The sequence below is a fragment of the Vulpes vulpes genome, chromosome 2 (genome assembly GCF_048418805.1).
Source record: "Vulpes vulpes isolate BD-2025 chromosome 2, VulVul3, whole genome shotgun sequence".
NCBI lineage: Eukaryota > Metazoa > Chordata > Mammalia > Carnivora > Canidae > Vulpes > Vulpes vulpes.
Window position 1 is genome coordinate 160,730,939 of NC_132781.1, and position 20,533 is coordinate 160,751,471.

Below are 20,533 nucleotides of genomic sequence, written 5' to 3' on the forward strand. Positions count from 1 at the left end.
ACAAGAGTTTGCAGAGCACCTACTCAGGGGCTGGCACTCCTTCAGGTGATGGAGACGCAGCTGAGAACAGAACAGACCGCAGTCCCTGCTCTGAAGGTATTTCTGGTCTGGGAGCCACCATAAGAGGTGAGACGATGGTGGCTCTGCCCCAGGGGCAACCATGAACATGGGGAAGAAGGCAGGATTCTCAATGCTCTTGAGGACGGGGCAGGGAAGGGTTGCATGTGGGTGTGGGAGAAAGAGGGGAGTTGGGGATGACGGGAGAGCTTCAGGCCGTGGCAGCTGGAATAAGAGAGCTGGCCTCAGAGGGACGGGGAAGGCTGGGGGTGTGCAGGGTGGGCAGGGGCTCCCAGTTAGACAGGAAGTGTCTACTAGGCCTGCCAGGGAGGCAGCGTTGACAGGTGCCATGCTCCCTTCATACTGGGTGTCAAGGAGGAGGAGGAGGGGAGTTCCCTGGGGAAGCACTGGACACCCCCTTGGCCGCAGGGTCCTCCGGCCCCCAGGCAGCCATTGCACAGGACAGAGTAAGGACACACAACCAGAACTGCCACCGTCCACAGGTCTGGTGGGGAGAGGATGGCAGAGAGAAAGAGGGAGAAAGAAGCACCATCCTTGCCTGGGGAACTGCCAGTCTGACGGGGCAGGAGAGGGACCCAGTCTCTGCTCCGGGAACCCCCCTGCCCCCAGCCCGATGAAGAAGACAGGAAATATAAAAATGGTATAAGCATTTACTTGGTTACTCTTTCACTTTGAAGGTCTTCCTGAAACGTCTTTCTTATTGCCAGCACATCCGAGGGCAAGTGTCCTCGGTCTGCAAAGTTCTTTACATTCAATGGCACCGATGCAAAGGTGTCTAGGTTTACCCGGTGGACGCGGAATCTAGCAACACAACACTCCAGGGGCGCACAGCCCTGGTTGCTGCCCCTACAAACCAGAGCCTGGGTCATTTTGTTCATATGTAATGTAGTGTGGAGCATAAAAAGCAGCTCCCGAAGAGCACATGGGTATATGCCTATTAGGAAAGGATGGATGGATGGATGGATGGGAAAAAGGGAGGAAGGGAAGAAGGTTGGTGCATCAAGAGCTATCTGCAAAAATGACGGTGATAATGGTGACAAAGGGGACGAGATGCCAGCAGACACCTGTCTGGTCTCACTGTGTGCCAGGCACCGTGCTCAGCCTTTTCCATGCCCTCACCCACCTAATCCCCGCCACAGTATCAGGTGGCAGGTACCAACTAAGCTGGGAATCTCAAGTTCAAATAGACCACAGCGTGGGTGTACAGGATGTGCCTTTTGTGGGTTGTGGGTAGGGCAGGGGCCCGGGCAGGTCATGGTGTCTGTAGAGAAAAGTTCTCTGAGCCAGAGGAAAGAGGGAGGGGGGTAGCAAAGAATGGACAGAGATACTGAGAGGAACATCTGTGCAGCCCCATTTTATAAATGGAGAAACTGAGGCACCGAGAAGCTAAGGGGCCTTCTCAAGATCTGACCCTGGAAAGTGGTCAAACCAGGATTTGAGCCCAGGCCATCGGACCCTGGATTGGCTCATAATTTTTGACCGGGTCCCTGGGAGATAGAATGAGAGGGTTTTGTGTTTGCTGGTTGTTGTTGTTGTTGTTGTTTACCTTCTTCCTTATGCCTGCGTGTACTGTTTGAAAATTTTGGTAAGCAAACGTTTTTACTACTGGAAAAAAATGAAATCTCTCTGTAAGAAAAATGAAGAAGCATTTGCTGCTCTTGGCTTCCCTGCCTCCCTCCCCCCCCACCCCCTCGCTCTTTGCTCCAGGCCTCCCTCCCTCTTTCCTCCAGCTCCGAGAACGTTTCCCTACAGGCACCATGACCTGCCTGGGCCCCTGCCCTGCCCACAACCCGCAAAAGGCACATCCTGTACACCCCTGCTGTCGTCTATTTGAACTTGGAATTTCAGGCTTGATTGGTCCAATTTGGGAGGAGCAGGGGTGGGGGAGCTGAGTGACATCATTGCCCCCCCTCCCCTCCAGCAAGTGGAAGCTTCAGCTGGGAGGGCCTGCCCGCCTTAGCCTCAAACACGGCCGCACACGGGGAGAGGCCTGTCAGCTGCTGAGTGACCGTGGGACCCTAGCATGACTCCAGGATGTCCCCGGAATGGCCCAGGGCCACCAAAGCAGAGAGGATGTCCAGCGCCCGGGCTACCATGTCTGGGAACTCACGTTCCCCATCCTGCAACAATTCTGAGCACCTACCGTGCGCCAGACATTATTCTTGGCACTGCTGGTAGAGTCGTGAATAAATCCGAGGCCCTGCCCTCATGGGACGTACAGAGGAGCAAGGGAGGCAGGGACTACATGTAGGACCAAGCCTGGGGTGTCGGGAGGCGATGGGACACAGTGAGGCAGGGTAGAGGGTAGAGGGGCAGAGGGCCCGGGGTGCTGTTCGAGTAGGCTGATCACAGAAGGCCTCGCTGGGGAAATTGATGCCGGAGCAGAGATCCCAAGAGCAGACTTCAGGGCCCTCTAGGGCTCTTCTGACCTCAGGAACCTAGGGTCGCATTCACCCGGGAGCCCCCACCTCCCATCTCCCCATCCCCAAGACGGGGTTGAGGAGCTCGAGCAGAGCTTCCAGACTCAGATGCCTTCCGGGGTTGGGCAGACCGCAAATGAGGGAAGCTGCCAGGTGCAACATAAAAGGGAGGGGTGGGACTGTGGCAAAGGGACAAAACCTGCTTTGCCTAATGCATGAAATATGAGTATTTCTTAAAACTAGAACCCTATAGGTCAGGCCTCCCGTGTAAGTCGGACCTGGCTCTTGGGCCATTGTTGAGAGCCCAACATGGATGATTTAGAAACTGGTGGATAAGGAAGGGGTGGGAAGGGATAATCCCAATATGAGTTATTGGGGAAGTTATTTGATGCCCAGGAGGGGAAGCTACCTGGGCCCGGGTAAGCCTTGCTTGGCAGGATCGTGGCAAGGCCTCCCGGGCAGTCAGAATGGGTTCTGGGCTGTTCCCATGGTTGCTAACACCAGCTGTGAGCTCTTCTATGTGGGGGACCCCTCTTCAGCACCCCCACACCGCCTGTGCCTGAGCTTACCCTAGGATGGCCATGGGGTGGGGCCTGTGGCCTTCCTCAGGTCAGTCCCAGCTGCCTTCCAGGATGCACCCATTGCAAACTGGAAGGGCCTCTAGGACCCCTTAATTTTCCAGTCGGGAAACCCAGGGCTCAGAGCAGAGCTATGACTTACACAAGACGGCACACGAGAGGCACAGGAGCCAAGTCTGGGTTCAAGGTTTTCATTGATCGAAGACAACGTGTCCTGAGCACTTTGGTATGCAGGTGCCGCTCTGGGCGTCACAGAGCTCACCACCCGTAGAGGCCTCTCGGCTCCTTCACTGACTCACCCTCTGGGATCTCCCAGGGAGCCCCAATCCCTTCCCGCACCCCAGGCACCCAGGGCAGGATCCCGGACCCCCTGTGGGCCTCGGGGGCTCTGAATCAACTATTGCGAGAAGGCAGGGGAGCCCCTGATTCCCGCAGGGCCAGAGGGCCTGGGGCCGGTGGCTCTAATCGCAGGAAGTGGCGAGGGCCGTGAGTCACCCAACTCAATCTGCACGTCCCCTGAGAGCCTGAAGGCCAGGCCCAGGTCTCTGCTGGGCACCCCGGACCGGACCTTCGGGAAACACTGACTCCCTCCTCGGCTCCGGGACGTCCCAGGCTCCACGTGGCCGTGGTGTTCATGGCATCACATGCGGGGCTGGGCCCGGCGCTACGGGCCCAGGGGGCTTGCGGTCAGGTGCGCTCAGCCCCACCCCACAAGTGGCCGACTCAGCAGCCTCCCAGGCACAGCGCCTCCTTCCCTGCCCCCTGCCGGCTCTCCCCTCCTCCCGCACCCCTATCTCAGCAAATGGGGCGGCCTCCCTCCCAGGTGCCTCTCCAGTTTCCCCTCCCTCATCCCCAGCATCCAGTCACCCCACCTGACTCATCGGCTCTACCTCCCAAACCCTTCTGGCCCCATCTCTTGCCCTTCACCGTCACCCCCACCCGAGTTCCAGCCAAGCCCTGAGCAGCCTCCAGCTCCCCCAGTCCCGGGCTCACCTCACTCCGCCCCGCGGCCAGTAGTGACCCGTCTGAAGCATGCACCTGATCTGCCCTTCCCCCGACAAGCCTGCTCCAGCGGCCTGTGGCCCCCGATAAAGGAGGGTGGCTGGATGGGAAAAGTCTAGACGCTGGGGCCCTACTGTGCCTGTGCAGTTCCAGTCTAGGCTCAGCCAGTTCTCAGATTTCAGAGCCCTCGGCAAATGATTTAACTTCTCTGAGACTTAGTCTCCTAATCCGTAAAGTCGGGAATAATGGAGAAGTTTAAAATGACGTATGTAAAGTGCCTGGGAGAAAGGTGATCCTCAAGAAATAGAAACTTCGCCTGGCATTTCAGGGCCCCCCCAGACCAGGCCCCTGACAACTGCTTCTTCACTCGGTGCCCGACCCCTGTTTTGATCATATTTCTTTAACCCTTGCTCACTGCCCCTGCTGGGGATTTGCTCCCTGACCCGTGGGGGGGCCTCCATAAAGCTCTGCCCATCTCCAGCCTTCCTGCCTGCCCTCCCCTACTTCCACCTCCCCGCCTCCAGTGCTCACTCCAGGGAAGACTTGACCTTTTTACTTCTTTTGTGGATTTTTACCCCACACCCTAGTAGAAAGAGTTTGAGACAGCTTACAAAACACACCCTGGATAAAATTATTTTTCAAATGAGAAAATTAGGTCAAAGGGTGGAGAAAGAAAATGAAAGACAGGGGTGGACATCTGTATGGTCGGTAGATCTAGCTGTGAGTTCCCTGGTGGCCCATGAGAAGAGGGAAATAGAATCGATTTCTTGAATCATGGTGCTCACAAGATACAACTAAACCAATTGAAGAAGAGAAGCCCAACTCTTCTGGGCCCTGAAAAACTAAGGGACATCCGCCTCCCATCCCTGAGTGGAGTTTACCAAATGGGGCAAGTGTGGGATTTTGAACTACATGATCCACAGTATCCTTATGGTTGGATCTGGCTTGATCCAAAGTCATATTTTGGGGTTGGGTGCTAATGAAAAATGTGCTTGGTACCCTTCAGACCCTCCTCCGTGAATACTCTTCACTTTATTCAAGCCTTTGATTAAATGAGGAGTAGCGGGGAATTTAGGGGTTCCCTTCCTGATGATGGCTCTTCCTCCCAGCTGCTAGAGTAGAGGTCCAGTATCTCCCAGTGTTGGCCAACCTGGCTGCAGTTGAGGCCTGGCACCTTCTACTGGCTCACTCAGAGCTGGGGAATCATTCCTGGAAAGGGGGTGAGGGACAGTACCTCTGCTGGGCATCACCTAATGCTTCAGGTCTCGGCAGGCACCCCCAGAAAACGTGGTCCACCTGCCTTATCAAGCACGTGGAGACAGAGAGGCCCAGCAAGGGAGAGCAACTTGCCTCAAGATACACAGCCCCATGGAGGCCAAGTGAAGCAGAAGACAAGGAATCAAGCTCAGAGTTGGAACTTGGATTCTCAGGCCACCTGATAGGGTTTCTTGAAAAGCTCTTCTTTCCTATAGGGCAACCCTGTCCAGTAGGGACCCTCCATCTAGATCCGGCCTGTCCAGCTGTCACCACCTCTGCAAGACAGCACCTCCCCAGACCCCCAGTGGAGAAACCACTGTACAGAAGAGCCCAGCACGTCACTCGCTCACTCGTGCAACAAAGATTTCTCGGGCACCTCTACCGTGGCCCAGGGCATGAGTAGCGGAACAAGACCGGGCTCCAGCCTGCCTTATCGGGGAGCATGGGCGTGTGAAAGTGCTGTTACGAGGAAGCTTTCCAAGAGCCCCAGTAGGCACAGGTGCTGAGGCCCGGGACGCATGCATGGAGAGAAGGATGGTAATGACGGGGGCCAGAGTTCACTGAGCACTTACAGGGTGCCGGCCGGGTGCTTTGCACTTCTGGGGCACCATCTTGCACTCTTGGAGCGGACCTGGGCAGCACTCTGCTCTTGCCTCTGCTTGGCAGAGGAGGAAACCTAGTCTGAGGTCTCCTGCTAATGGGGATGGAAACAGAGCCGCGGCCCCGTCGTGGGACTCGGAGCTCGTGTGTACCACATTCTGCTGGTGGTGGTGCCTACTGGCTTCAGGGGCCACTGGGCCTCGCCCCTCCTGTGACATCACACACACCCCCACCTTCCGCCCTAGGGACGCCAGGCTATCCCGTGTCTGGCACAGGCCAGACAACAGGACTCAAGAGTCCAAATGCTTCACACCATTAAGACCATGGATTCCAGCTGCCCAACTCTGTCTTTCTGGCCCCTTCAAATCTGGAAGCTTCCATGACACGGGCCCCAGCCATCTGGCCCCTGCTTGCCTTGGCCTGGCCTGAGCCCTGCGGCTGGGGGCAAGCCCAGGGGCAGACTCCCACCTTGGGGAGCGCTCTGATGGCTGCGCTGCGGTGGGGGGCACATACACTGCTAAGAAGTCAGGGAAAGAGGAGGCTTTCGAGATAAGCTGGAAGTTCAGGGGTGTACACTGAAAACAGACAGAAGAGTAGACACTCAGGACCACGCACCAGAGGGCCTGAAGCCCACCCACTCACCCTTCCCACCCAGCAGTACCTGCAGCCCTTGATCAGGAGCCTGGGGCTCTGCAGATCCTCTCAGAAAGCCACCAGCTCGATTTGTCACCACTAATAGGCCCAGAGGGGGCCAGCAAGTTGTCTAAGGACACACAGCCCCTTCTGTTTCCCTCCAAGGAAGGGAGAAGGAGCATTTGGGGCGTAGGGGGGTCAGCAGTTGGACAGGCTGTACCGACAGCGGATGGAACATGGGTCCAGGTGACAGGCCAGCTCCAGCCCATCACTCATCGGCTGGGTGACCACGGGCAGCCACTTGATGCCTCTAGGACTGCTTTGGCCTCATCTGCACAATTATTATGTGCACATTCGACCCCGGTGCTGGGCTCTGCAGCATGTTCCCTGTGACACCGCCCCCCCCCCCCAGGTGGTGGCTGTGCTCAGCCCCACTCTGCAGATGAAGACTCCAAGGTCATGTTTGCAAAGCACGCAGCATGGGCCAGGCCCTTGGCGGGCACTCCATGCACGTTAGTCTCCCTCCAGGCCCCTTGCAGTCTGCTTCCTCCAGGAAGCCGTCCTACATGCCTGCCTCTGGCTCCCAGGGAATGTCCTGTTCTCTAAGCAGCCCCCCTTACCCCAATCCAGGCTCTGCCCCTGGGGAACCACTTGTTTTAAAACCACTTCCCTCATCACTCTGGCAAGACTGCCTGTTTCAGAGGGACAGGAACAGGGAGTGGCCAGGCCTTCAGCCCTGGGAGATCAGGAAGCTTGGCTTGGATGAAAAAATCAAGACTCACAGCGGTAGAGCAGTTCCAGCCACCCACCCACCACGACCCAGCAGCCCCAGTCCCCAGGGAGGCCTTCCAGCCGCTCCTGACGCAGCCCTTGGGTCCATCACCCTGACCGTGGGGCTGGGCCGGGCAGCCTCGGGGCGTGCAGTGTGGTCAGACCCAGGCTCCAGCTTCCTCCCCACACTGGCCAGTGGAGCCAGAGGGGCCCCCAGAGAGAAGTAGGGGGCAGAGGGGACAGGGGAAGGAACAGGTAGGAAGAAGCAGAGACAGAGAGATTCCAACACAGACAACAAAGGGACAAAAGTGAGGAAGAGCATCATAGCAGGGATGACACCCTGCAGCAGCAGGGACAGAGAAAGACAATCGAAAGACAGAGGGAGGGACAGAAAATAAGAGAGAATAAGAGACACAGAGACACTGATGGGAGAGCAGGAAAGAGCCCCGGGGTGAGGCAGATGAGAACCCAGGAGCCCCTGAGTCCCAGAGCCCAGAGAGTCCCCTCTCAACCTCCTGCTTCCCCAGGGGCTCTCTTGCCCCAAGCCCCCTGCCTTCTGCACCTGCCCCTGGTGCTGGGGACACGCCCCACCTCCCGCTGACCTGTCCATATAGTGTTTATCCCCACTGTGCAGATGAAGAAACTGAGGCTAGGAGCCATCAGATTACTCAGCCAAGCAAACTGGATTCCCCACTGCCAGGGTGCAGGAGGAAGGGTAAGGGACAGAGAGACTGAGGCCCAGAGAGGGGAAGTGACTGGCTCCAGGTCACACAGCAGCCAGCCACCGAGCCAAAGCTTAAAGCCAGGGCCTCTGCCACTTTGCCCGGCTGTGAAAAAAAAACAAAGTAAATCTCATTAAGTGTTTGGCAAACAGATTCCAGGTCTTACCAGATGGCCTGTAGCCAATACCCTAAAAGCTGTCAACACCCCCTGCCATATCCTTGCTTACCTCTTGCTGTCTTTTCTGGGAAGGGAAGCTCAGGAACCCCCCCCCCCAAACTTGTCCTATCTCCTAGAGGCCAGGCCCTCACCAGGGCACCTCCACCTCCCGCCTCCCTGCCTCCCAACCCGGACTCCCATGTGGAACGGACAAGAGACACCCCTAACTTTCACCGACATCAGCTAAGCATGTCCTCAGGCTCCCCCACCATGTCCTGATGGGTCGGTCCAGCCATAAGGCGCCAAACCAGGTCAGAAGCCAGTGGAGAGGTCACCAGGTGAGCACATGTCCACCCCCTGGGACTTGTGGAGCCAAGGAAGCTTCTAGAGGCAGTGCTCCCTGCAAAGGATTTAAAGACCCAGCCCAGAAAACAAACACAGGGAAACCTTTCTTTTCATGCCACCTGAGTTTGGAAGACATTCTCCTTGGTAAAACGTTTGTGAAGAAAATCACGTCAGCTTGGCGAGAGGAACCGGCTTCTCAATAACTGCCTCTTCTCCCATTCTGCATGTCTGTCTCCTCCACCAGAGGGGAGCTCTCTTGAGGGCAGGGGCGAGTCCCAGGCCCCGGCACCGGCAGGGCCTGGCCAGTCATCACGGGGGCTCCTGGATGGCCAGTGGCTACATGAATTAAATTCCCACAGAGAGGAGACAATACTCATAACCTGCATATCTGACAAAGGACTCACAGCCTGTATGAAACCTGCCTATAAATCAACACGCAAAAGAGAAACCACCAGCCCCGTGTGGCAAGTCGAGTGGGCCTCGATGCTCACGTGCCACGACGTTAAGCAGGAGCCTTCAAAGAGAGTCTGTGCTCACCGCTGGCTTCCCCGGGGTCTGGGACCCCGGCGCCCCACCACCACCCCGAGGCATCCACCCGGGCCTTTACTCAGGGTCCGTCTGGGAAAGCTTCCTGTAAAGAGGGGCCTGGCTGCAGAGCCAGGGACGGGAAAAGAGAAGGAGGCCGGATGACGCCGGGAGCAGAGGTAAGAGGTGCAGCGAGTCTTCCCAGACCGGCCCGTGTGCTCTCCCCTGAGTTATCCAGGCTCACTGCTAACACTGGGGGTGCGGGGCGGGGGGTTCTATTCATCCTGGGAGAGGAGGGGAGGCCCCCTAAGAGCTCAACTGCAAGAAGCAGGCTGGCGGAGTGGAAGGAGCACTGGGCCAGGAGTCAGGAGCCCCAGGATCTGGTGCTAACATGCTGTGTGCAGACTGGCCGGGGCGGGGGGTGGCTTGAGGCAGCGACTCCGTGACCTCGGTCTTTCCATCTGTACGAGCGGACCGGGCAGCTGCCGCTCAGAGCACCGCCGGCACCGACTGGAGGGCAGGTGAGGCACGCAGCTCTTGCTAGCCCTGCGCCACCGCACGGGGCCCCCAGGTAAGGCACAGTGAGGCCGGCCAGGGTTTGGCCACGTCTGAGAGCCCAGAAGCTCCAACTGGGCCGGACGGACCAAGCCCGCCGTGGTCTGCTGCCCTGGGGCAGCCTGGTGCCAGCATGGCCTGGCAGGTTCTGAGCCCCTGCTTGGCTCTACTTCCTGCTCGCTTTCCCCTGAGTCCACCGGCGGCCTCCGTTCCCCTGACCTCCAGCCCAGGTCCCCAGGGGCAGCCGCCCACACAGCAGCCGCCCATGACACAGTCATCCTGGGTGCTGGCCCCCAAGGAGAAAAGCAGAGGCCATGGGGGAGCCCCCAGTCGGAAGGGGTAGGCACCGACCACGCTCTGCGGGAGCCCCAGACTGAGTGCAGAGACAAGGCAAACTGCCTGTCCCTCGGGAGCTGTGTCTCTGATGGGGGAGGCACAGCCCCTTCCCCTGAGAAGCTTCCAATCTGATGGGGAGGCACAGCCTCTGACCACACGGATCAGCTAGTCTGATGGGGGAAACACGGCTCCTGCCTCGTAGGGTTAGGCAAAGCCCCTCTCTCCCTCTTTATCAAACCTTCTGATCTAAGGGGGGAGGCACAGTTGTGTCCTGGAACAATCTATGGTTTGGGGGAAGAACCTAAAGAAACTCTGTTCCTGTCTGTGGAAGGAGGGTGAGGGTCACTCTTACATCCCACATTCACTTCCTTCTGGCAAAAAGCTTTCAGGAACTGTCTTCCCTGGGCCTTCTCATCATCTAGAAGCAAGGCCAGCCGAGGACTGGCCTCCCTGTTTGACAGATGAAGAAACTGAGGCCCAGAAGGAAAAGTGACAGGGCCAAGACCACACAGGGAGGCAGGATGAGAGCCCAAGTTTATCTCCAAAGGGAAGGAGGGGAGGAAGGAGGCAGGAAAGAGCGGCACATGACTAAGGGAGCTGGCTTCCTGTACCCTTGGCCGGGACCAGTGCCCCCGTGACGGCCTGACTCAGGGTCGCCCAGAGCTAGCCTTTCTCAATCCTGTTTGGGAAACAGTTTTTATTGGAGAGAGGCCTGCGGCCCCGCCAGACATTTACGAGCCTGGTTTATTGGTCTGGCCCAGGGAGCCTGGGGCGCGGCTTCTGTATGAACCGATGTCAGGAATCTCCAACGGTCAGAGCCAGAGGGACCCCAGGGCTGAGCTGGCCCGAGCCCCTGCCTTGTACAGAAAGGGACGGTGAGGACCAGAGGCAGAGCAAGGACTAGCCCAAGGTCACACAGCACCTCCGCAGTCCCAGAGCCTCGGACTCTCCCGGCACTGGGGCCAAGTAGGGCGGCCCTGCACCCCAATCTGCCCTCGTGGGAACAAGCCCGTATCAGAAAGATCTGTGTGGGGATATTTGAGGATCAGCCTTGGGGCTGAAGCCCCCTTCCCCACCCCTGACTCTGGGGACCCGGGGCGAGCGGAGCGGGCCCGGGGAGGGGGGCAGGGGGCATGGAGGATCGCATGACCCCTTCCTCCAGCCCCTCATGGCCAGCCAGCGGCATCCCCTGAGGAGGGAAGAGAAAACTAGGGGAAGGACAGGAACACGCTCGTCACGGCGGCCTGGGCACCCTGACGAGAGGAGATGGAGGTTCGAGGATGTTGAGACACTTCACCCCAGGTCACGCGGCACCTGTGTGGGGAGCCGGAACGCCAGCCGGGCTGTCTGCCTCTGGAGCCCACGCCTTATTCCTCCTCTGCACCCGCAGCTTCCAGAAAGGTCCCAGGGGTTGCCCGCCTCCTCTGGGGAGTGCTCAGAGCTTGCGGCCTCCGTCGCAGGATAGAGGGCCTGTCTGGCTCCCAGCTGGCCTCCCGCCCCCACCGCAGCCTTGACCTGCGGCCCCCAGGGCTCCCTGAGCTCCCCGCCCGAGGCAACAGGGCAGCCAGAGCCGCACCTGACCTGGGGGTCCCTCCGACCCCATGGGGACCCCCAGGTGGCGCAAGGCAGCACGAGGGGCCACACCCAAGTTTGCACAGTCCCGAGGCCGGGATGGGAGTTTGCAGGCTGAGGCCCCAGACGAACCCTGCCGTGTCCTGCTGCGTGACGTTGGGCACGTTGCTGGGCCTCTCTGAGCCTCAGTTTCCAGAAGCTGGTCGCTGGCGTTCTGCGATGCAGGAGTCTACACACGCCTGGTGAGGTTCAAAGGCTCAGGCAGGACTGTGGCTCGGCCACCGTCAGAGCGGGAGCTGGGCCAGCAGAGGCGGGAGCTCCCGGGCCAGCCACCCCTCGCTAGCTGCAGCCCCCGCGGCTCTTCTGGGGTGCAGGGGGCTGGGGGGCCTCATGTGCACGAAGGCACAGCAGGTGTCTCTTTCCTGTGTCGCGGCTCAGCGGGGCGCTGGAGGCCGGACCGTGCGCATCTCTTCGCACCTCTGCCCTCAGCCACATCACGCTCGTGGCTTGACCCCGGTCACGGCGGGAAGAGTCACAGCACGGAGACTGGTAACACCACCAGAGGGGTTCTGTGTGCGCGCCTGTGTATTTTATCGGTTTGGGAAGCCAGTTGAGAAGCACTGACCAGCACACCACCGGGTGTATGGATAAGTTATATTTTTCTAGAAATCTGTCCGTTACATCTGAGTTTTCACACTTATTAGGCTTATATTTTTCATTTCATTTAGGGCAGCCCGGGTGGCTCAAGCGGTTTAGCGCCGCCTTCGGCCCAGGGCCTGATCCTGGAGACCCGGGATCAAGTCCCACGTCGGGCTCCCTGCATGGGCCTGCTTCTTCCTCCGCCTGTGTCTCTGTTTCTCTCTCTCCTCTCTGTGTATTCTCAGAAATAAATAAATAAAATCTTTTTAAAAAATAAATAAATTTAATGTTAACAACTAATGAAAGATAAATTGGGCTTCATCAAAATTTGAAACTTTTGGGGCACCCGGGTGGCTCAGCGGGGGAGCACCTGCCTTTGGCTCAGGCCGTGACGGGATCGCATCAGGCTCCCCGCATAGAGCCTGCTTCTCCCTCTGCCTGTGTCTCTGCCTCTCTCTGTGTGTCCCTCATGAATACAACAAATAAAATCTTTTTTAAAAAAATTTAAAACTTTGGTGCTTCAAAGGACAATATCCAAAAAGTGAGAGACAATGGAGAGAGGGCGGGGGGGATATTTGCAAACTGTGCTCTGATGAGCATCTAATATTCAAAATATATCAAGAATTCTCACGACTCAACAGCAAAAAGCCAACCCAATTACAAAATGGGCAAAGGTTTTCTGCGGTTTTTGTTTTGTTTTGTTTGTTTTTGTTTTTGTTTTTTGAGATAGAGAGAGCCCATGGAGCAGAGGGAGAAGGAGAGAGAGAATCTTAAGCATGCTCCACACCCAGGGCAGAGCCCTACTCAGGGCTCCATCTCATGACCCCGCAACCTTGACCTGAGCCGAAATCCAGAGTGGGATGCTTAACCAACTGCACCACCCAGGCACCCCAGGCATTTAAATAGACATGTCTCCAAAGAAGACATCCAGATGGCCACCGGACACATGAAAGATGCTCAACACCGGGGGTCAGTAGGGAAATGCAAACCAAAACCACAATGAGAGACCACCTCACACCCACTAGGATGGCTACCGTCCAAAAAACAGATAACAGCAAGTGTTGGCAAAGATGTGGAGAAACTGGAACCCTCATACACCTGGTGGGGGTGTAGCTGCTTTGGAATCAGCGGGCAGCTGTGTGGTAATCTGACCCTTGGCTACCATCAAAGGAAGGGGTTCCTGCCATGGGAGCTTCTGTCAGAAAAGAAGCGGGCCCCTCCCTGTAGGCCCAAGCTCCTGCATGTTTGCAAGCGGGACTGTGAAGCTCCCAGAGGCACGGGCTTGCCTCCTCCAAAAGATGGCAGGATGTGGGTGACCCCCTTCTAGGGGTCCTTCCAAAGCCAGTAGATCTGAGACGGTGCCTGTTCCCTCCAGGCACTGACGTGGCTTCCTTGGGTCGCCTACTCCACATCATCAGCCTCTCTAAGTCCCTTTATTCATGCCTTTCCCTTTTAATCCTCATGAATCTTGCCCAAACTTTGCCAACTGAATTCATCTTTTCCGAGAACCAAATTCAGATTTTTTTAAAATCCTAATTATTTCACCAATCCCCACATTTCTACTCCTTGTTCTTTTCTCTGGGTTAATCTTGTTGTTTTCCTAACCTCTCAATCTGGGGGTGCCTAATTCATTAATTTCCTGCCTTCCTTATTTCCGGCCATCGACATTTCAGATGCGGCATCTTGCTCTATTTCGCTGAGCCCACTTGTTTCCAGATGTTGCCTTTTCACTGGTGTTCAGTTCATAATTTCCATTTGACTGATAAGTTATTTAAAAAAGGCTGTTTTTAGAAGTTTCCAAAAAAAAAGTTTCCAAACAAGGGGCACCTGGGTGGCTCAGTCATCTAGATCTCATGGGCCATGGGATCGAGCTCCACATCAGCCTCCAAGCACAGCTGCAGCAAGACAGGCTCCACGCTCGGGGCTCAGCAAGGAGTCTGCTTGAAGGTTCTCTCCCTCTACCCCTTCCCCTGACATGTGCGCGTGCGCTCTCTCTCTCTCTCTCTGTAAAATAAATATATATAAATTTTTAAAAATTCCAAACGAATGTGTTTTTCTTACTCTCCTTACTGAGTTCTAAGTTAATTGCACTAGAGTCGGATGTGGTCGGGATGATACAATTTATTTCCATTTCGTTGAGCCTTGTTTTCTGCACAGGCCTCACATGGTCAGTTGTCACTTCTGTTCCCTGCACTCGAGAAGAATGGGTGTCTGTCCATGATCGATGCGCAGTGCTACACGTCCGTTGAGTGGATGGAGCCCATTATTTGTGCTTCTCAAACCTTCTCTTGGCTACCGACTCTCTTGTCTACCTCATCAATTAATGAGATGTGTTAAAATCCGCCCCCCCCATCCAATGCTCAGAGTTCAATCCATTTTACCTTCACATATTTTTTGTGATTTTAGTATTTTTTGTATTTTGTTTTTTTTAACTTTTATTTATTTATGATAGTCACACAGAGAGAGAGAGAGAGAGAGAGAGAGAGGCAGAGACACAGGCAGAGGGAGAAGCAGGCTCCATGCACCGGGAGCCCGACGTGGGATTCGATCCCGGGTCTCCAGGATCGCGCCCTGGGACAAAGGCAAGCGCCAAACCGCTGCACCACCCAGGGATCCCTATTTTTTGTATTTTGATACGTTATTGTTTTCTATTTTCAGGTGTGATTCGGGCTTCCTAAAGTGAATTGAAAAATGACTGCTCCTCTTCTGTTTTCTGGAAGAGATTGTGCAGAATTTGTTTGTGGAAGAGATTGTGCAGAATTAATTCTCTCAATGAGGATTCTCCAAGGAAACCACCTGGGCCAGATTTCTTTTTTAGGAGTATGTATGTATGTATGTATTTTAAGTTTTATTTATTTAAGTAATCTCTACACCCAACGTGGGGCTCAAACCCACAACCCCAAGACCAAAAGCTGCACGCTCTTTAGTTTTTCAATTATGAATTCAATTTCTTTATAGCTACAGGGCCAAATCACCTATCTCTTACTGGGTGAATTTTGGTTGTGTTTTCCAAGAGAGTGGTCCATTTCATCTCAGTTGTCAAAGTGAGGTGTGTAGAGTTGTTTGTAGCATTCCCTTCTTCACTCTTAATATCCGCAGGGTCTGTATGGATTCCCTGGCTCCATTGCTGATGTTGACAATTCCTGCCTTCTCTCTCTCATCTTTGTCAGTCTGACTAGAACACTTGCCAATTTTACTGACCTTCTCAAAGAACTAGCTTTTTGTTTCATTGATTTTTCCCTATTGTTCTGTTTTCAACTGCATTGATTTTTACTCTTAACTTTATTAGGTTCTTCCCTCTGCTTGCTTTGGGTTTCTTTCCCTCTTCTAGCTTCTTATGGCCGGAGCTTGGAGTATTGATTCGAGACTTCTACATTACTGTCTACACGAGCATTTAGTATAGATTTGTCTCCCGGCACCACTTTCACTGCATCCCACACAGTTTGATATGATATATTCCAATTTTCATCCAGTTCAACATATTTTTTTTTACTTCTCTTGAGACTTCCTCTTTGACCCGTGGATCATTGACAAGTGTGTTTTTTTAGTTTCCAGGAGTTTGGGGATTTCTGTGTTACTTTTCTGTTCTTCATTTTCATTGTAATTCCATTGTGGTCAGAAAGCACACTGTGTATGATTTCAATTCTTTTCAATTTTGCTGGTGGGATGATACCAGAGACAGTTCATTCTCTGGTGTGTGACTGGAACTCTGTTTATTGTTCTATGTTGCTCAGCTGCCTCTTTTCTGTTTCTTTGACTGGAGAAAGCAGACTTTTGCAGGGCTTTTTTTTTTTTTTTTTTTTTTTTTTGTCTGCGCCTGTTGATGTTTGTGGGTTGCTACCTTCTCTGGTACCTAGTCTGGGATATGCAAAAGAAAGGCAAAAAAGAGGAACCTGGGTGGCTCAGTTGGTTACGCATCTGCCTTTGGCTCAGGTCATGATCCCATGATGCTGGGATTAAGCCCTACACAGGGCTCCCCCACTCACCAGGGAGTCTGCTTCTCCCTCTCCCTCCACTGCTCCCCCTGCTTGTGCTCTCTCTCTCTCTGTCAAATAATAGATAAATAGGATCTTTAAAAAAGAGAGAGAGGAGAGAGAGAAAGAAGAAAGACAGAAATAAGAAAGAAAGAAAGAAAGAAAGAAAGAAAGAAAGAAAGAAAAGAAAAAGAAGAAAGAAAGAAAAGAAAAGGAAAGGAAAGGAAAGGAAAGGAAAGGAAAGGAAAGGAAAGGAAAGGAAAGGAAAGGAAACTCAGCTTTATATATTTTGAACTCGTTACATCAGATCATACAAATTCGGAATTGTTCCAGCTTTCCAAAGTATCAAACCTTTTAACATTACAGGACAACCTCCTTCATTATACATTTATTTATTTATTTACAATTATTCTCTGGTATAAATAATAACATTATTATAACATTATAAATATAAATTATAAATAAATAAAACTCATAACCCTGAGATCAAGACCTGAGCTGAAGAAAAAAAAAAAGAAAAAGACCTGAGCTGAGATCAAGAGTCCGATGCTTAACCGGCTGAGCCCCCCAGGCACCCCTCTAATAACTAACATTTTATCTGTGATTGTTAAAGCCATACCAGCTTCCTTTAGGTTGGCATTTCTTTTCATCTGTCTTTCTTCCATTCTACTCTTCAAACTTCCTGTGATTTGATATATGGAGAGTTTCTTTAGTACGTGGACCCTCTATGCCTTTAAGGTAGATAATACAGTCCATTTCTAATTATTGTCATTGCTGACTCATTGCTTTTGGACATTCGAATATTCAAGTCCCTACTGTGTGCCAGGCACTGTTCTAGAGGCTGAGCTACAGCAGTGAACCAAAGAGCCAGTATCAAGCCCTAGGAGCTAGAGGCTGGTGAGGGACACAGACACCAAATGCACGACTAACACATACCATGTCCATGGATGAGGATTCCAAGCAGCTTCTGTAGATACTCTCACCTCAGGGAGGTAGAGCTTAATTATGGGCTGCACATAATGACTTTCTTCCAATGCACAGAGCACAAAAACGGGGACAAAAGAGTGACTGCACGGTGGTTCTTCTGACAGCTGTGAGGACCTTTCCTGGCCACTTTCTTGGCTTGTAAATGGCCCACCTCCACGTTCTCCCCACATGTCAGTCTCCAAGTCACCCCCTTTATTATGAGGGCACCAGGCATACTGGTTTCAGGCCCACCTAACAACCTCTTTTGACTTGCTTCCCTCTGTAAAGGCCCATCTCCAGATAAGGTCACATTCTGAGATACCAGGGGGTTAGGACTTCAGTGCATGTATTTAGGGAATGGGGTGGGATACAATTCAACTCATAACAAGTGGAGAAAATTGACCAACACACCCTCAGCCAGGTGATCAAGTTTAACGCCAACAGTGGTAAGACGTGGTGCTCAACGCCACAGAGCAGGGCAAGGCCACTGTTTTTTTGGTTTTGGTTTTGGTTTGGGCTTTTTTGGGGGGAGGGGGAGGTGCAGAGGGAGAGAGAGAGTCTTAAGCAGGCTCCATGCCCAGCGCAGAGCCCAATGTGGGGCTCAATCTCACAACCCTGGGATCACGACCTGAGCCGAAATCAAGAGTCAGATGCTTAATTGACTGAGCCACCTAGGCGCCCCAAGGCGATTGTTTTGCACAGGTGCCAGGAAGCCTCTCTGACAGTGACATTTGAGTAGGGACCGGAAGGAAGCAAACGAACAAGCAATGGGGGATATCTGGGGGATCTGAGTGCTGGGAAGGGGAACAGAGTGTGCAAAGCCCCCAAGACACATCCAAGGACCTGCTGGGAAGCCAGTGTGGCCGCATGGTGCAGGGAAAGGGACAGGGTGTTAGGAGCTGAGGTCAGAAAGGGGGAAGGTAGATTCATGTTGACCTTCAAGACAGAAGGAAGGGTCTCACACATCTTCATGAGTGGAGGATCCCCAGGAAGGGTTTAAGCAGAGGAGACATGACTTGGCCCAGGTTCTAACAGAATCCCTCTGGCTGCCTTGCTGACTACAGCTCATGGGAGGCCAGCATGAAGCAGAGAGACCAGTCAGAGACGGTGATGATAACCCTGATGAGAAACTAGCAGTGGAGCAGGTAAAAAGTGGTCAGATTGAAATTGGTTTTGGAGACAGATCCGACAACAGGGTTCACTGATGGATCAAATGTGGGGTGTGAGAGATAGAGAGGAGCCAAAGGTGATTCCACATTTGAGTGTGGGTCACGGAAGCCCGGGGCTGCTACTGGCTAAAATGGGGACCCTGGATGAGGGGCTGGCTCATGGGGCTGGAAATCAGGAGGTTGGTTTGCAGGTGTTGAGACTGAGGTGCCAGTTAGGCCTCCACGAGGTGAGGCGTGGTGGGCCGCCTCGCTGGGGTCTAGAGGCGAGGCTGGGCTGGAGGTAGGACTGTAGGAGTTGCAGGGCTGGTTTGAAGCCAGGACGCTGGATGAGCGCTCCTGGGAGTGTAGACAACTGAGACATGGGGCCCAGGGACCGTGCCCTGCAGTCCTCCAGAGCTTGGGGACAACAGAGGAGCCCGAGAAGGAGCAGCCAGGGCAGGAGAGGAAAACCAAGAGTGAGTGGCTGTGTCAGGAAGGGAGAGTGTCTCAGGAAGGGGCAGCATCAGTTGCATGAAATGTTGCAGATGAGCCTAAGAAGAGGACTAAAGATTGACCCCCGCCAGGCCTCCCAACTCTGACATCCTGCTTTACATTCTCCATTATCTTGATTTTCTCAGATCTTTCTTTTTTCTTTTTTTAGATGTTATTTATTTATTCATGAGAGACACAGAGGTAGAGACACAGGCAGAGGAAGAAGCAGGCCCCATGCAGGAGCCCGACGTGGGCCTCGATCCCGGGACCTCAGGATCACGCCCTGGGCCGAAGGCAAACACTAAACCGCTGACCCCCCCAGGGATCCCCATCTTAGATCTTTCTTGTTTCTTCTTTTCTTTTTTGAATTGAGTTTTCTCCTCATTCTGTTTTCCCTCAACTGTTTAAATGTCATAGCCTCTGTTTCTCTTCTTTCGGTAGCTACCCTGAAGCAGGCGAGGGCCAACGCATCCTACAAGCACCCAGTAGGAGCTTTGTGCACGGAGCTCTCTGGGCGCCACCACTCACTCCGCTGCCATAGGCAGCTTGGAAACAGCAATAAATGATACTTAAAGGAATGAACCTGGTGTGTTCCAATAAAACTTTATGTATAAAAACAGGCGCTGGGCCTGATCTGGCCCAAGGGCCACAGTTTGCAGGCCTCTGTCCTGAAGCCTATGTACATAAATCCCTACAGTTACTTTCCTTCCAAAACAGGACAGCAACCTTAGACAACTTTAAATCCCGTCACCCCCTCGTGACTTAATGTGCTACTGTTGTCTGGTATTTTCACTTTATTTTTTTAAGCCCTCAAAAAAGACATTATTAGCACTAATTATAGATTTGGTGTTTAATTAGATTTAGCCACGGGTCTGAGATGCTTATTACTCACAATTCCATCTGAGGCTCAGCCTTCCTTCTAAGATCATGTTCTTTCCTTCTGAAGCACATCCTTGGCGAGCTCCTCCAAATGTGTCTCCTCTGAAACTGTACACACGCTCAGCTTTTCCGGATCTGAAACTGCCTTCAACTCCCTCTGGCTCCACAAGGAAAGCTTCGCGAAGCATCTGCTCTTCCTCTGAGCTCTCCTGTGGGCGTGGCCTCTGGCTTCTGCTGTCTCTGATCAAGGGTGGCCTATCAGCCTTGTCCCTGTCCCTTCGTAGGCGATGTAACTGCTCTAACCGCTCTTGGAGTCTTTCCTTTATCCTTACTATTCTGAAATTTCAATCTAACCGTCAAGATGTGTATTTCTTTTCATTTTTACTGCTGGGGTTTCTGAGTATGAAGGTTCATCTAGAAAATTCTCAGCCTTTATCCCTTTGAAAAATGTTGCTCCTTTATTTCCACCGCTGTCCCTTTCTAGAACACTGAGCGAGCCCATTTGTTTCAGAGGCTTTCACCCCATCCTTCACATCTCTTCATCGTCTCCACCTCGTTGTCCTTCCTCGCTGGGTGTTTATTTACCAACCTTCTGGTTCATGGATTCTCCTCTCAGCTCTTTTCACTGCTGAGTCTGCTATGCAACCTATCTGTCGTATTTTCTGTTTCAGTTTTGTATATCTCATCTCTAGAAGCTCAGATTAAGTCTTTTTCACACTGCCTGCCTATTGCTTTAATTCTTTTTCTTTTGAGAACGAGAGCGTGCATGTCCACAAGGAGGGGTAGAGGGAGAGAAAGAGAGAGAATCTTAAGCAGGCTCCACAACCAGCGCAGAGTGGAAGGCCAGGCTCAGTCTCACGACCCTGAGGTCATGACTTGAGCTG

The 20,533-nt window shown here is 53.5% G+C and overlaps 1 protein-coding gene across 1 annotated transcript in view; it reads right to left on the minus strand.

The window, feature by feature from the left end:
* Positions 1-20,533, minus strand: part of PADI1 (peptidyl arginine deiminase 1) — a 70,332-nt gene that overhangs the window by 41,628 nt on the left and 8,171 nt on the right. The gene's annotated exons all lie outside the window — the stretch shown is intronic.